This window comes from Elgaria multicarinata, chromosome 2, assembly GCF_023053635.1.
Source record: "Elgaria multicarinata webbii isolate HBS135686 ecotype San Diego chromosome 2, rElgMul1.1.pri, whole genome shotgun sequence".
Taxonomy (NCBI): Eukaryota; Metazoa; Chordata; class Lepidosauria; order Squamata; family Anguidae; genus Elgaria; species Elgaria multicarinata.
The window spans coordinates 60,737,539-60,751,136 of NC_086172.1; the positions used below are offsets into that span (position 1 = coordinate 60,737,539).

Below are 13,598 nucleotides of genomic sequence, written 5' to 3' on the forward strand. Positions count from 1 at the left end.
CCTGCTACAAAAGACCTTTAAATAGCATTGGGTATCTCACACCATCTGCTTTTGTGACATCGGAACAAGACCTGGGATTAATATGCCATACATGATAGTGCTCTCTGTTTTGTTCGCTGCATACCATATAAGTCGTTTTACAGCCCAAATGTGTACAGATAAATCTGAACTACAAAACTCTGAAATGCTCTGACAGCTACAGTGGTGACTAAGACTAGCGTCTCAAAAAGACAAAACATCTTGTATAAAGCAAGGACACCTGTGCTTTATGTGGCTCTGTTACTAAGCAGTAAGTGGCTTCTGCATTTTGCTATGACTTTATAATCTTGCAAAAAAAGCTTTTAATTCTATTCTGCCAACTTATTCAACTTTCTCAACTGCCTTTCTCATCCCAATGGACAAGAAACCTAACAGATTTTAAACATCCATATCACCAAAAAACTTGATCAAAAGATCCAAAATTTAATATACCCACCCAACAGATGGTCACCCAGGTTGGTATGAGGTCCACAAACTATGCTTACTATGGACTTTTATAAGCCGCCTATTTTTACAGTCCTAGTAGGCATAAAAGGAGGATTTGGTGAGCGACAAAATGTGGTAGGTATCTCATATATAGCACGGAGATGGTAAATTTTACAGACCTATTATATATGGATTAGAATACCTCACATGTACATTAAAAGCTAGCAGTGCCCCCCCCAAAAAAACCCACCTTACTGTATGTTTGGAAGATGTTAGTATGGAAGTAAGCTACATGTGAGTCAAGGTAGAAAACGCTTGGGCTTTGAGTATTCTACAGGGGATGGAAGTTTCACAGCTGTGGGACAGTCTCTTGGCCATCAGGGCTGTGTGTCAAATGTATGTGCTTCTTCCTCCCTTATAAAATTTGATTACTTTCCTTAATTCCTGGTTCATGGTAACTCTAGTTAGTCATTACATCAAATCCATGAAAACTAAGTTTATCACAAAACTTTGTTTTCTTCCAAACAAGAACTAGAAATCCAATTCAAACCATAGTTTCCAATTCTGATTTGGAGGGTATGGTTTGGAATAAACAGCGTTTGCTCAATCTGGATGTAATGATAAACTATAGTGAATGTAATGATAAACTATAGCCTGGAAGTAATGGAGGGAACCAAACCATGCAAAGGGAAAAGGGAATATTTGAGCATCAAGTACTTCTGGCATCTGCAATATCTGAAAATGACTGTATTGCTTGGAACTTCTGAGAAATACTTTTAAAAAGAGTCAGACTGGTTGGACACACACATTCAAATAGCAGTAATGTGATAGGATACAGATATTACAGATACACATTCCTTTCAGTAATGCTAAGTGTTTTCCCACTGATTAATATTCTACACAAACCTGGAAAGTTTGTTTAAAAACTCCCAGTAGAATTAAGAACTCCAGAGCTTCTTTGCAGTTATGTTTTAAGCAAAAGCAGGAGAATATATGAATAAAAGGTCAATCCAAAGGACAATATAAAGGCTGGGTTCACACATCCATGTTGGTGGAAAGCTGCACTGGTTCAGTGGTTATGCAAACAATCTATTGTATTCCTGCCAAACGAGTTACACAGAGTAGTTTATTCTGAAACTCCCTCGTTCCTCCTTCTCCTGTAGTCCTCCCATCCAGCTGGGCAGGTATCCCAGCTTCCTTTCTAGCAGGAATGGAGATCGCTTTAGAGAAGCAGAGCAATGGCAGTGTTTTTGGCCAGCCTTGGTGAGCAGCTCTGTAGCACGACAGACAGCAAACAAATCCACTATAGGTAAAATAACCTTTCCTGCAGACTGTGGTTCTCAGGGTGGCTTATTTGGGGAAAATAACCCATCATGGGGGGCGGGGACACATCCCCACAGACAACACACTAACCCATCCTGGGTTGATCCAAAAAATAAACCGTCATGGGTTATCACGTTGCGTGAAACCATTCTTAGAGTCAAATTCCCATTACCCAACATGAACTGTACTTTTTTTCCCCTTCTTTTTTTAAAAAAAATCTGAATTAAGGATGAAACAAAATGATATACAACTTGGGCTTCCAGGCATTCAACGCTGGGCAAAACATACAGCATGTTGCTAAAAATGGGAACACATCTGGAAACATGGTCAGTCAACAAGGCTGAAGTGTATTAATTCATAATAGCTTCATAGGCAGAGTGACCGAATCTAACAAAGGGTAAGTCTTATTTCCTTAGTACATGTGTAGAAGACAACAGGTTCACCTTATTGGGTCACAATACTGTAACAGCAAAAAAGGCTGGTGCTGTAAAAAATCACTTTTCTTCTAGAGAGCTATTAAAAAGTAAAAGCACCAGAAGTAGATTAAGAAATCTTGCTGTTTCAGGCAATTGTACAGGTTTGAAAATCCACCAAATCAGGACTGTGTTGTGACTAATTTCTCAGGATACAACACAGCAAAATGATCAATGATTGTTCCTTTTCTTTTCCAAAAGAGGGAAAACGAGGAGCATGTCTAAACTTCTCGTCCTTCTTTCCTTAATGAAACTGTTATTGATTTTTTTTTTTATCCCTGCAAATCATTGCCTTGGAGCAATTTCTTTTAGCTGCAGGTTCTCACATTTAATTTGTAATGTATGCCTTAAAGGAGAGTGCATGAATAGAGTCTCCAGAGAGGCAATGGAAGTTTTTTATTAGAAACTATGAAACTGTACATGAAATTTCAGCCGTCAAGTAAAACAGATCAAAACAAGGATATTAATTCAAGTAATATTTCCATGTAACATTCTGCGCATGCACAAACACACACACACACACACACACAGAGATTTGATTAGAGAGTCAGATAAGATACAAACCACTGTTTGAAATGCAAAAAAAAAATATTAAAATAAGCAGAGCATCAAATGATTCCTCGTGCTCTTATCAGGACCATCTACAGGTTTTGCATGAGCTGTCAGTGTATAAAATTGTACAAAAGATCAGCACCACTAATTTGGCACTGTTGTAGCATACATCTCTCAGACGATTCAAAAATATGAATGGGAGAAAAAAAACACCACTGGAGGACACTCATGTCCTGGGTTTACAGGCAAGCATGGACTATTTCTGAGCACATATGAGCTCAAACGTCTCAGAAATGGGACACAGATAGTGATGGAAGAACTTTGTCGACTATTTTAATGTTCATTTGACATCTCATCTATAACCTCATAATGTTTATTTAAATGTACTGTATTTAGCCATCATTACACTGGAAGCAATGTGGCATGAACCAGGGGGATTGTGAAATGGCAGTTTTGATAATTTTTCCAATTTTAGTATGTGGCAGAAAATGAGATTGACTTATTATATTTTAATTAGAAAGTTATGGCTACAACTCACATAGTTAACCGCTGGTCATTGGTGTTAATGCTGAAATTGCAACTGAAGTTAATGATGCTTTTGTTTAATTATACTGTTGATTTTTCTAAACAGATTTTGTAGTTACTCAGTTAAAGGGTTTTTTTTTTTACTTAGGGTTAGATAAATAAGGCTACCTGGGGGAAAGCTCCCACAGCGGGCTTTCTCTGCTGTGGCACCCCGGTTGTGGAACGAGCTCCCCAGAGAGGTCCGCTTGGCGCCTACACTGTACTGCTTTCGTCACCAGCTGAAGACCTTTTTATTCACTCAGTATTTTAACACTTAATTTTAACTTAAATTTAAATTTTACTGTTTTAACTCTGTATTTTAATCCTATATCAACTTTGCTGTGTGGTTTTATCCTGGTTGCGCTTTTTATACTGTATTTTGTAATTGTGTTTTAAACTGTTGGGTGTTTTACTGTGGTTTTAATTTTTGTGAACCGCCCAGAGAGCTTCGGCTATTGGGCGGTATAAAAATGTAATAAATAAATAAATAATAAATGAACGCAATGGGACTTACTTCTGAGTAGACACATTTAGGATTGCACTGTAAGTGAACTGCAGTGCAATTCTGTAATGTCTTCTCAGATTTAAGTCCATGGAGTTCAATGGGACTTACTCCCAGGTACGTGTGCATATGACAATAGAGTAGTAAGTTAATTCCACTGAGTTCAATGGTTATTTCCATGTATGTGTGCATAGAATCATGACCTTAATCATATATGATCTGCGTGTTTGCGTGGGGGGGGGAGAGAAAGAGTGTGCAAATGCGTGTGTGTATATAGAGCTATCAGACATGAGCACACCAAATACATGTACAATATATACATACAAATAAATGTATTGTTTTATTTTGCATTGTTTTTCTAAAATATTAAAATACAGTTATGAAGAGAATACATCAATAAGTACGAAAAGTAAAAGATTACTTTAAGTGTGTTCTCAGGTTAATGCAGTGATCCAGTAACTTATTTATTTTACTTATTTATTTATTTACAATATTTATATACCGCTCCCCATTGAAAATTTCAGATCGGTGAAAATCCCAGTTCCAAAATTCCATTTAATATGTAGTCCTCAAATAGAGGACGTTACAGATATTAAAATATCAGATATTAAACTGATAAGAACAGATACTACACTTCTGTCTATACACTGAAGGGGCCTTGAGTAAGTTGTACAGCATACATAACGCTTTGTGAGATCATGCTGTGGAGTAGCTAGGAAAAAGAAAACCAGATCGACTCTTTCAAAAAAAGCTCTGCCTCAAAAAATTCCCTGCATGTGGCCATGATGGAATCCCTGTGCAGATTAGCAGAATATATTTATACAGACAAACACAATAGAGATGCTGTGAAAATAAGCAGTCTGGTCCATGATCTGGCTATATCACTCTTATTGCAAGGGTGAAGGCACATCAACATCTTTATTCCATAAAGTGTCACACATGGTACTAGCAGCACCCTTGTGAACACAGGGACCTGTGAATTAAACCCCATATATTTTGCAGATTAAATGACACTATCACATTCAGCCTTATGACCTTTCAAGGGAGGCCTGGAGGGAATCCATTAATAATAGGCCAATTGGGTGGTATCAGTTATCAGCTACCTCATACCCTTTGCAGCTGTTCACTAGTTTTTTGTGTTTTTTTACCCCTCCTGCACACTTATCAATGTACCTCAAATCTGATTTGGGACCTTGAGTGCTGTAATAATTAAATCACTGTGAGGGCTCTAAAAGCTAGTTCATCCTTTCCTGAATCAATCAAGGGCAAACTAATGAGAATATCAATGAAGGTGAAGAAACTATGGCAAGTTTTAATTTCCAGTGCATACTGTCTTGCCATGTCTATATCAAGGGTAAGGATTCATACTTACAGAGATGGAGCTAAAAGAATAAATTCCAAAGATTATTTTTATTACTTATGGCAGTATTATAAATTTCATGTATTGGTACAGTAAAGCCATCCCTAGAGATTCTGAGAAGTACAGACAAATAACTTTGAAAGATGCTGTTTTTCAGAAAACTCTGTTTGCAGGGTCAACCTTAATCCCTTATAAAGCCAATTTATTCCAGTATCATAGGTTTGTTATCCTCAAATGTCATTCATCCACAGTCTGTGCCTTTTCAGCAGGTATTCTAGAAAAGGTCAGCAGTCAAATATCCATCAATACACACTAGTGAAAATGTTAAGTTCATTTCTAAACTTCCAAAAGTGTAGTTTTAGGGCTAAAAAGGATACAACTTGTGACCCACTAGGCCAAACACAGGACATCATATATTATGGCCTTCCAGGCAACCCCATTTCAGTAGTCCCAGGCAGGAAAAAGGGGACTTGCATACTTGGACTAACTGGGAACCAGTATGGTCTCATTTTTCTCTTCCTCTCTATCACCATGCTACACTCAAGCTTCGTTTCTTGCCCATAGTCCAGTAATATGACTTCCCAGGCTCTATTTTTCAGCTTCCGGCTTTGTTATTTATTTTTCTTTCATGCTCATTGTTCCTTTGTTTGTTTTTCTATTCTGCCTTGACAACAGCAGAGCTTTTTCTGGTCCATGCAAAGACCATTTACCAAGGATTTCTCCAGCTGTAATGTCCTGCTTATTGTTTTGTATCATCATCCTGCTGGTATATATACAGCAGTTTCTTATTGTCTGCATTCACCCCCAACCATTACACATATTTGCCATTTTAGCATTTATTTCTCCTTTAGTGTCAACACCCTGCCTGTTCAAATCTTCCAAAACTCAAGAGCGAGATCTCAAAATACAGGCCTCTCAGAAAAGGTAATCACATGTACATACTTTCTAGCTCATCTAGTCCCCGCTGCCTGGCTCACACTAAAACATGCGAGTTTGTGTTAGGGTTAGTCTGATTCAACATGACTCATAGCAGAGTAGAAACCAAAAGGTCCCAGATTCAAAATGATTAAGGGGCTGGAGCATCTCTCCTATGAGGGAAGGTTACAACAACTGGGATTGTTTAGCTTGAAAAAAAGGAGGCTAAGGGGAGACTTGATAGAGGTGTACAAAATTATGCATGGTGTGGAGAATGTGGACAGGGAGACATTTTTCTCCCTCTCTCAAAATACTAGAGCATCCCATAAAATTGATTGGTGAGAGATTCAGGACAAATAAAAGGAAGCACCTCTTCATATAGCGCATAGTTAAATTATGGAACTCACTACCACAAAATGTAGTGATAGCCACCAATTTGGATGGCTTTAAAAGGGGCTTGGATAAATTCCTAGAGGAGAAGGCTATCAATGGCTCCTAGACCTGATAGCTATGTGCTACCTCCAGTATCCAAGGCAGTAAACCTGTGTGTACCAGCGCTGGGGAACATGGGTGGGGGAGGGTGCTGTTGCACCATGTCCTGCTTTGTTGGTCCCTGGTCGACAGCTGGTTGGCCACTGTGTGAACAGAGTGCTGGACTAGATGGACCCTTGGTCTGATCCAGCATGGCACTTCTGTTATTATTTATTTATTTATTGCATTTTTATACCACCCAAAATCCGAAGCTCTCTGGGTGGTTTACAAAAATTTTTAGCATCTCCAGTTAAAAGGAACTCAACACAGCATGAGTGGAAAAGGCTCAAGACCTTGTAGAGCTGCAGCCATTAACCATACTGAGCTAGGCATACCCAATAAAGAAATGTTTGTTACACTGTAAATGTAAACAAATTGGGTTATACCCAATGGTGGTCTTGCCTTTGTAGAAACTAGAAAGCAGTTCCACTCACTCAAGTTGGGGTACCACATTTTCACTAATCATCTCAGAAAAGCTGCTCCTGAGGATAGAACAGACTGGGATATGTATTTATTTACTACATTTATATACAACTTACCATATTTAAAAATATCTCTAAGCAGTTAGTGCAGTAGGTAGAGGGAATGGTTTTTGTGAACCGCCCAGAGAGCTTCGGCTACTGGGCGGTATAAAAATGTAATAAATAAATGGGAGTAAACCATGTGTCCGACTTGCACAGAGCTGAAGAAAACTCCAAAGTTCAGGCCAACCGTTGGTTTCTAAAATCTGAGGCAGGAAGTTGCCACTAGAGTTTGTTTTACATGCAGCTGGGGAGTGTGGGGGGACATGCCTATTTGTTTTTTGTACCTTTCAATTCAGTATAGAAGTACCTTCAAATGTTTGTGCTAATTCCTATGGCTTCTGTTCTCCATTCACTTTATACATCATTTTCCCGATTCAGCATATTAATGCATCAGCAAAAAGGCAGTGGAATGCCTTAAAAGCACTGCAGTCTTTCTTGACAGTGTGGTGTGGTGGATTACTGGATCAATACGATCAGTCCCTCTACTCTACTCTTGGGCATATAGCATCCATGTTTATTACTTTAGCTGAGTTCAGTGGTTTACACAAACCACCAATTTATGCAAAGACAAATAGTTTTGTAATATTCATTTTGTATCTCTTTGTACAATTAATTAAAATGAAGTGATATCAATTTATGTGCCTATAACATGCCTGCATTCAAACAATGAAATCCTCAAATGTTATATGCACTGAACATCACGGCTTTCAGAAGGACGAAGTACACCATAACTTTGTGCAGAACTACATCCTAAAGAACTGTATTGTGTGAGCAGTGCTTAATTCGATCCACTTGGCAAAGGGACAAGAACAAATGGACACACAGGCATAGCTGGGATTATAAATTAGCCACAGCTTTATTGATTCACTTGAATAGGCTTGGCAGTGGCACAGAGTGTGAATCCTGTAATCGGCCAGCCCAGCTGTTGACTGATTCTCCTTACTGGCCTGCATGCCAGGGGCACTGGTGGTGGATAGAAGGGCCAGGGGCACACCATGCTGCAAACTGCTCATGTCCACTACCACGGACATGGCCAGCTCACAGACCAGATGCTGGACTGGTCTTGGTGCCACGTCCCTGGTCCCTTATGGGAATCCTCACCACGGGGGAGCAGGGAGCCCTCACCAATGGATCAAGCCCAATGCCTATCACGCCTATGTAAGCTGTAACAAATGTTATAAAATGAAGCATCCACAAAGAGTTTACTGATAGACCAGATCAACTTATTTACAATGGAATTAATCTTCCAGTTGGGAAAGGCAAAAACCATGCACAGTCTTTGCCAATTGGTGTGCAGGTAAAATTCCTTCCCAGCCACATTAACTGGTGACTACTTCTGCCACTACAAGACATCTTAATACTGGGAGTGAGGGGGTGGGTAACTCAGCAACTGCAATCCTGGAACCACATGGGAGGTCTGGCTTTGGGAGTCTCAGGTTGAACTGGAGGCAGAACAAAGGAGAGATCTCACCCTGCTGGGTCTGCCTCTTTAGCCTCACCCTGTCATCTCACTGATTGGCTCAGCAGTCCCCTCCTAGCAAAGAGATGCTGCTGTTGTGGGTGTCCAGCTGCTCTTCACTCGCCCTTTTTCCTTCGATGCCGGCCTGCTCACCCCCACAATTCACCACTCCCCTCTAATGGGGAACTTAGCTTCTGTTATTTAATAGAATCTTAGATTTACCATTCTAAATCAATTCTTCTAGTAAGATAATATATTATTAACCTTGACTGATTAATTAGTTAAAAAGCAAGACAGTTAATTGATAAAAAAATATATGAATCAGTTGCAGTGAAAATCAATTTGTGCTCTATCAGGTGTTGCTAAAAGACTGTGGAGAATACACAGATCCAGAAAAACTCCTTATCTATTAACCACAGCAGCCCTACTTCTCAATCCTCAAACTATTCCATGGAATTGGAACAGAGCTGTGAAGAATGGCTGGAAAACTGACATGGGCCTTGTTGAGAGCACCAGCTTCTTGGATTTGTACATGGGAGAAATAAAGACACTATACTGTGTGGTCCTATATTTGTTTACTCAGATGTAAGGACCACTGTGTTCAGTGGTACTTGCTCTCAGAGAAGAGTGCATAGGATTGCAGTTGTAATAAGTCCATCCCTTCATTTAAGAATACCTCATCAGTCATTATACACATCAAAAAATAACATGAATATAATACATACGCTATCTGGAAAAATGTGTAACACCATGCCACAGAACATTTAATAGAGGGAAGCCTGCTCAGTATGGTTTAGAAAGATTTTAATTATGACTATATTTTAAAATTCCGGTAGTAAAGCATTCTGCCATTTTCTAACAGAGTCAATAGCACAGACAATTACTATGGAAAGAAATGTATAATTAATACTCATTACTAATTTAATTATGGAATCTTCCATATGCATAAAATGTCATAACTAAAGGCAGTTATGTCTCAGGGCTTCCTAGGGGCTAGAAGCAAATGATTTGTCCTATTAAGAAAGCATTTAAAATGACACATTGTACCATTTCTGAGGGATCAAAAGAGAATGGACTTTAACCTTGTTACTGGCATGGAATTTAATGTTGCCTTTCATTAGCTTTAGTGAGGGAAACTTCTACACGCTGAGGAAAGTTGACAATGTTTCTTAAGTTAGACTTGGGGAAAAAATGGTTTTCTGAAACTTAGGTGAGTACTGTAATTCCATACCAAATTCCAGAAAAACGACATTGCCTGGCAAAATATAGATTACTAGTTGTACATGACAAACCTTTGTTATCATGGAAGGCTGCAGTTTACCTGCATGGTTATCTCTACATAGGCCTTTGGCTGATACCCAGGATCGCCCCTGTGCATCCAGGTGATCCTGGGCTCAGGGAGGGATCAACGCTCCCTGGCCCCAGGATATAGCCTACCCCTTTGGGGCAGGTATGTTCCGTGGTCTCGGGCTCAGCCCGAGACCACGGAGCGTGTGGCCCATTTTCACGGCTTGATCCCGGCTAAGCTCGATTACTTGCACGTAGCCGGGAGCCACGCGTGGGGCGCAGTGCTACCCAGGAGTGCTGTGCCCATCGGGGGCAGGGTGGGGGGAGCAGGGATTTTTTAAAAAAAAACTTACCTCGGCACACGAGCGTTTGTGCACATCTGGCCCTTTAAGAACAAAAAAATGGCGGGCACGACAGCTCTCTTCGTGAGTTTGTCACGTATGATGTATAGACTAGCGTAACAGCCATGATAGTTGCATCATGAGCTCTCCCCTCCTCCGTCATGCTTTTTAAGGTAGTTCTAGCAAAGGCCTTAATGTATCTATATACATTAACTTATATAGCAATGTTCTCTCATTATGCAAAAATATAAGTAATAAAATCCGTAAAGAAAGTAGGAATATGCCATTCATACTGCTAAACTGAGCCTGTGTTTCACTACACTGAGGCAGAAGGACATGGGAGTCATAAAATAGATGGGAACTACTCCTAAAATGCTGGATTATTTGCAAGGGATTCTGACTTCACGTTGTTTAAAGTAACAACAAAGATACTTTCCCCACAACTCTAAATCCGGATAACAGAATTTTCAGAAACTAAATCTGCCTCCTTCAAAAGTGGGAAATTATTTGGTGACTTTCAGGAATGACATTCAGGGTGGTGGTGACTTTTAACAATTGAGGGACATGGAGAGAGGTTTACTATTCCAGACAAGATGACTGAGGGTTCATCTTTTTTATTTTATTATTTATTAAAACATTTTTATAGCGCCACCTCATCATTTTGGGCATTGTGGCACTTTACAATAAAAACGCATAAAACAGTTAAAACAATTTAGCAGTTTAAATACAAGGAAGCTTACCGTTTAAAGCCCTCAGAGTCCACATCATCATCATCATCATCATCATTATTACATTTATATCCCACTTTTTTCCTCCAAGTAACCCAAGGCTGCATACATAATCCTCCTCTCCATTTTATCCTCACAACCACCCTGTGAGGTAGGTTGGGCTGAGAGTCTGTGATTGGCCCAAAGTCACCCAGTGGGTTTCCATGGCCATGTGGGGACTAGAACCCAGATCTCCTGACTCCCAGTCCAACAATCTAGCCCATGGATTCTCAACAAGGGGGAATTTTCCCCCAGGGGGGAATTTTAGGGTTCCAGGGGGGTTATTGGGACCACTATTCAGCAAAGTATGATGTCCTGTAGATTATGTCTTCCTACACATGTTATTAAAAACATCCCAGAAAAGTGTCATGTTGTCTGCAAAAACCAGGCATTTGCTCTCTTTTCCCTCCCTCCCTCGCAATCCTAGAAGTTTCAAGTTTCCCATTTAAAGGGGCAACGCAAAGCATGGGAGCTGAGAATGTAAAAGGGGGCATGCTTTGCATTGCCCTTTTAAATGGGACTAATATAGAAAAAAATAAAAGATTTTCAATATTATATGCATATTATTTGGAATGCACCTTGTAAGTTAGACTGTCTTGGGAAGGGGGGAATTATATTCTGAACAATGGTGAAAGGGGGGAATGGAGCAAAAAAGATTGAGAACCACTGCTCTAGCCACACCACACAATTCAAGCCGCCCCTCTCCCAAAATTCTTGTGTAAACAAAAATGCCTTACAAAGACATTTAAAATTGTGAACCACCCAGAGAGCTTCGGCTATTGGGCGGTATAAAAATGTAATAAATAAATAAATAAATAAATGGTGCACAGTGGGGGCCTGTCTAACTGGAGAATGGTCTCACCAACGAGGCTCGCCTGGCGCCAATGTTGCTGTCTTTTCGGTACCAAGTTTAAACTTTTCTCTTTTCCCAGGCATTTAGCAATATGTAACGAGCTTCATTGATCCTGGATCTGTTTGTAGAGTTGTTTATAATTGTTTTTAGATATATGTTTCTGTGTATTTTGCATGTTTTTATGGTTTTTAATTTTTTACATTGTTTATAATTGTTTTAATCTTATGTAAACCTCCCAAAGAGCTTTGCCTATGGGGCAGTATAAAAATGCAATAAATAATAATAATAATTAATAATAATAATAATAACATTTAATAATAATAATAACAACAACAACAACTTCCACTGGCAGATGGTTCCATAGCCAGGGGGCAGCAATTGAAAAAGCCCTGCCCCCACACATTCTAATTTATAGCAGGGGAACATCAGGGCATGTCTTTCTGCTGAGCAGCCCAGCAGTGTACCTTCCTACTTCCAAAATGTCCCCATTGAAAACAATGTCACATCATGTTGTGATGGTGAAGGGGGAATGGTTGCCTCAGTTGGCCAACGGGGCAGCCATATATATTTTCAACAATGCGCCTAGGAAAAAGCCGACATGTTTAGGCATGCTGGCTAGGGCTGATGGGAGGGAAACAAGTTGCCTACTCCTGCTTTAATCCACTTTACCAAGTTTAGTGATAGAAGCTGGAGCAGTTCGTCTGCACTAGGGGGAAGATCAGGCTGTTCGGCCCCATAAGAGAATACTTAAAAGCCTGCTGATTCATAGCTGTTGCAATTGAATTTCTGATGTCGAAAGATTAATGAGCAATTGGCCTTGGGTTATCCATATAAATCATTAAGCAAACATATCTGAATGCTTGTGCCAATGCAGAATGCACTCACGACTGGTTCAATGGCAACTTCCAGTATTGCAAAATAATAATAATAATAATAATAATAATAATAATAATAATAATAATATCATCCTCATTATTTATTTATTTTTAAGAATGACCCAACATATCCCAGAATAAAACATCTCCCATGGGTTGGTCAAAACTACATGTTCTATATGCTGACTTCATGAATAATATTTGTGTGCCGATCCTTTTCCCGAGAACAGTTGGGGACCAAGTTGTGTTAAGCTTTCTTGCTGCAAGGATGTCAGCACCCTTTCGTGGTGTTCCGATTGGATTCTCTTTGAACATATGCCCTTTCAAGTGAAATTAATCAATCTCTTTATCGCTCCCGCAGCATCTGGAGCCATAATCATTACCCAACTGCTGAGAAAGAAATGAAACCACTAATCGCATAGGGAGTAGGGCTTACCATTCGGAGCAGGAAAGTTTTTATTAAGTTCTAATTTGAAAAGTGATTTTTCATGACCAGCCTTCCAAGACACATGGTACAAAAGGAGACTCTGCTTCAGCAAGTCTGCCAGTTGCCTTCCAGTATACATATTCAAAATCACACTGAGAAGAGTGGCTTTAATAAGGCTTTTAAAAAACACATATAATTTAATGCAATAATTCTAAATTGTAATCTAGACAAAGTGAAGGACTGATTTCAATAGGAAGGACCTGAGCGCATTCTTAGAAATCCCTTTCATTCAAGTCGGTGGATTTAACTGTGGCAGAAAATACTGAAGTAACATGCAGAGGATTACATTAAAAAAAAAATTAAAAAACAAACAAACCTTG

The 13,598-nt window shown here is 39.5% G+C and overlaps 1 protein-coding gene and 1 pseudogene across 1 annotated transcript in view; both read right to left on the reverse strand.

The window, feature by feature from the left end:
* THSD7B (thrombospondin type 1 domain containing 7B) overlaps positions 1-13,598 on the reverse strand; it is a 440,833-nt gene that overhangs the window by 340,091 nt on the left and 87,144 nt on the right. The gene's annotated exons all lie outside the window — the stretch shown is intronic.
* Positions 4,409-4,536, reverse strand: LOC134393866 (U2 spliceosomal RNA; annotated as a pseudogene).